The sequence below is a fragment of the Sciurus vulgaris genome, assembly GCF_902686455.1.
Source record: "Sciurus vulgaris genome assembly, chromosome: 14".
Taxonomy (NCBI): domain Eukaryota; kingdom Metazoa; phylum Chordata; class Mammalia; order Rodentia; family Sciuridae; genus Sciurus; species Sciurus vulgaris.
Genome location: NC_136475.1, coordinates 40872384 through 40876533, shown reverse-complemented (window position 1 = coordinate 40876533; position 4150 = coordinate 40872384). Strand labels below are relative to the sequence as shown.

Sequence of the window (4150 nt, the reverse complement as noted above, 5' to 3'; positions counted from 1 at the left end):
CCCTGTCTTCCCACTTCTGACCCCAGAGATTTTCTGAACCATATATTATTTCCTGGTGCTGGTGCTCAGCATGATGACTGAGAATGATGATAAAATGTGATATGCAGTGGACCTGTGTTTTGGCTCCCAAAGAGAGTAGCTAACACAACTGTTCTTCTTTATCTTAAAGCATGAACTTTATGAACATATAGTCAGCATGCTCTAAGGAATTTTGCTAGCTCAATAGACACATCTAAAGCTCTCCCATGATAAAAGGTCTGGGGCCTTGCCTCTGGACCTTTTATCAACAAATTACAAAATACACTTTTTATTAACTTCCTACCTTTGTGTGTTTTATTGAAAAAAAAAAAAAAAAGGCTTATGCTCTACTGGGATTGGAAAAGCTGAAACTCTTCCACTTTATATCCGATAGTTGAAAACTATTTAATCAAGGTCATAGAAGCATTGATAAAAGGCATTTAATTTTGAATTCATAAGCCTGAGCATGAATTCAAACTTCTGCAAAGGTCTCATTCCTTTCAGTAATCTTTCTGATTTTTCTGAATTATTCTCTCTCTGAACTCTTGGAGCTTATTGCTTACACTAATTTGTTTTCCACTAGGTTTTCTCACTGTTTTTTCTTTCTGATCTCTGCAATTTGATTTTGACCATTTTGAAAGGAAGACAAATTTTCTGTTCTTTCTCCTCCACTTCTGCCCCTTGGAGTATCTCCCTTCCCATTTTCCATCTTAGTCCTGTTACCAAGAGTGGAACAGCTGCTACCCTAAGGATTACAAAATGCCTGTCTGGGCTTTGAAGGTCCACTACCTACAGCACTTACTTTAGTACTTCTTGCTGTTGTGGGATAAGTATTCCCTGGTAGGCTCTTTTCTCCTTCTTCACATGTTAGTGTTCTCTGGGCCTCTTTTGATGGGAAACCTGACCTAACCTCTTTGGTGTTGGAGTGGGTAGGCTTCTTAGGGGTGTTTGTGCTTATGTGAACGTGTGTGCATGCATGGAAGTAGAAACTTAATATGGAAGCCCAAACTATGCCCTCTTAGTCAGTTTTTACCAGAGTCCTCAATTGGCTTTCAGTTTTAACACCGTCATAATACTGTCCAGACTCTACTCTTAACATAATGCATTTCCATTGGTCTTTCTCATGTGCAGAATTAAATGAATAAGCAAAAGAATGAAGTACTGAAGAAGCAAAACAAGGTGATCTTTTGAGTTGCATCTTAAAAAGTGATGAATGTTTGACAGTAATGGAAGAAGACATATTCCCTGTGTTTGGGAAGGGCTGGCCTGAGGCACATTTGTCAAGTAGTTAGCCTGGTTGTCAGGGCCTTATTTTCTGCTAAGTCATCTAGTTTCCTAATTCTGCCTTCGGGCTCTCCAGATTTTTTACTTTGCATCTATTCTCTTAGTTTTCAGTTCAGGATTATCTACCTCCAACCCCCAGACACATTTCTTGTCCACTACTAAGGTGAAATAAATTCAATGTTTGAATGCTAGTTTATTTTGAAGTTATGTATATAAGACCCACAGGAAATGCATTTGAGAGCATTGTGGGGTAGAGGGAGCTGAAGTGGAGGATCCTACTGGGATTGTGGTCTGTGTGGGGTAGAGAGGGAGGGAGGGAATGATTCTACAGTTAAAAGGAACTTCGACCATGTTTACTTTCCATTTATAATAAAGGTGAAGTTTCCAGGGTCCGAGGTATAGCTGATGAAGTGCTCAGTGGAGCTCAGCTCATGCAGAGGGGAGCATCAGCTGTCTCTGGGAAAGGCAGTGAGTTCACATGAAGGCAGTTGCACATGTGGTATCATCTGGCAGGCAACAGAGATCTCCTTGAAGAATCATTCCTCTGTTGACCTATGAGGCAGGAAGGTAGATCTTCCAAAGGAAGCCAGGATAAGGGCCTTGGGCAGGAGGGGTGGGGGACATCACCCCAACCTGAAAGGAGACAGCAGATCTGAAACACATCCTGTGAATTTCTACTCCCTGCCAGTGTTAAACTCAATGCCTTCTTCTGACTTAGAACACCTGCTTCTGTTCCTCCACAGCTGTAATAGCCCTTCCTTAGTTACCCTTACCCATACCCCTAGCAATGGATGACCACAAGCAGACCCTTACCTGAAATGCTCCTTCTTTCTAAAAGACATGTCAAAAACCACTGAGTGAGACCTGTTTTCTTAATTATGTAAATAAAGGATTGAAATTATGCACTTCTGATTGGTTTATTAAACTCAGAGCTTAGGGAGCTTGATTGGTCAAATCCTTACCCCACAAATCACCTGTGCTAGGTCATCAAATATGCCTTTAGGAACTCTAAGACAACAGACACCCATTGTCATCTCTCTCCGGGCCCCTCCCTCCAGGAACTTCACTTTATTTCTTTCTATTACTGTAATAAATCCTGCCACTTTGCTCTCACCCTTGTGTCCATGGATTTCATTCCTCAAATTCTCAAGACAAAGAACCTGACTGTCTAGATCCGGTGTTAAACTACCATGGTGCTAGAAATGCCCACGTATCTTGTATTTGCAGATTTAGGCATATTTTCAAACCCTTGCCAAAATAATTATCAGGTTAACTGTAGGTAACATATAAGTAAATACCCAAACTTGGAATAGTAATATTCATGGGCACGCAGGAAACATGGACTTAGGGCTGCCTAATGTGGAACTGAGGTCCACCTGGTTGCCAGGAGTGGGAGTGTCTAGTGTATTGATGGAGATGGTTTATAAGGAGATTGTGAGAATGAGGAGGGGATGAGGTTTCTGGGTATTTGAGGAAAGAGTAATGGTGAAAAACCTGAGGAAAGATGTCTAAATGAAAAGCAGGATAATCTTTTATAACTTCAAATCTTTATGAAGATAATCTTTTGTAACTTCAAAGTTTTTTCAACATTTATTTTTTCTGTAGCTATTTTGTTTTTTAGAAACTGATGTTTATTTTCCATAACCTTATTTCCATTTTGCTTAAGTGTCTACAGAAGAACAGCTCAAGACCACTTGGTGGTTGTTCCTACCCACTCAGTGGCCTGAGCAGTGGGAGCTGCAGATCAGTCGTCAGTGGCCGGCTGGGCACTCCAGTCTTCAGTAGGGAACTGCTGGATAGGCACAGAGGGTACCTGTACACCTTCAGACCAGTCTGCAACCTCAGGTTGAGTAGCAGTGAACTCAGGAGCTGGAGCAGTCCATTCACACTGAAATTCCTCCTTGGCACAGTTTTTTCGGCAGCAGCCTGCTCTTCCTTTTCAAACTCTTCGGAATCTCTGTAGATGTGGAGATCAAGCATGACTTCCCATGGGTGTTCACTGGAAAGGGTGCCACACATGTGCAGAACGTCTCAGGTCAGCATCCACCACATCAGACCCACAGAATGAGCTCCCCTGTTGCGTGGAATGGCTGTGTCCCCATAGTGTAGAGGAGAGTCTGTGTTACACAGAGCAATGGTAAGCAGATTGACATAAAATGCTTCAGTAAGAGGCTGGTGGTCAGCCCTTGGATCAATAACCACCAGAAGATGTGGCTCCTGGAAGGCTGCATGAATCTGGTTAGTGAAAGTCCCAGGAGTGAAGCGGCCAGCAATAGGGGTGGTTCCGGTGGCAGCAGCAAACTTCAGCACAGACCGCTGGCCAGTGTTCTTAGAGGATGTGACAAGGACATCAGCAGGGTTTTCAATGGCAACAATGGCATGAGCTGCCAGCAGAAGCTTCTCCCAGGTCCTCTTCAGATTTATGATGTAGATGCCACCACTTTTCCTTTTGTAGATTAATTGTTCCATCTGGAAATCAAGGTTGGTGCCACCTAAGTGGGTTCCATCTGCAAAGAATTTGAGAACATCCTCCTTCTTCATTTGCAGGACATCAAGGACTCTGGACATTGTGACAGTTTCCATTTAAGGTACAATGGGAATAAAAAATGATGCCATATGGACACCCCGCTCCCGGGTATTGTGGAAAGACTGTAGCTATTTATTTGTTTTTCAATATTTGAAGAGTGAATAAATAGCTCATTTTAAAGGAGAAATTTTAATTAATTGCATATGATTATGTTGCATTACCAAACTTGTTATCTCAGGCTTGTCATAGACATAGAGTAGTAAACTCTATAGATTGACTATCTACATGACCTGAAAAGAAGAGATAATTGACATATATATT

General features: G+C 41.9%; 1 pseudogene across 1 annotated transcript; it reads right to left on the bottom strand.

Annotated features, from left to right (window-relative positions):
* Nucleotides 1-2984: 2984 nt before the first annotated feature.
* LOC306643581 (small ribosomal subunit protein uS2-like) lies at nt 2985-3870 on the bottom strand (annotated as a pseudogene). Its single transcript has one exon. The product of its transcript is annotated as a small ribosomal subunit protein uS2-like (transcript).
* Nucleotides 3871-4150: the final 280 nt, after the last annotated feature.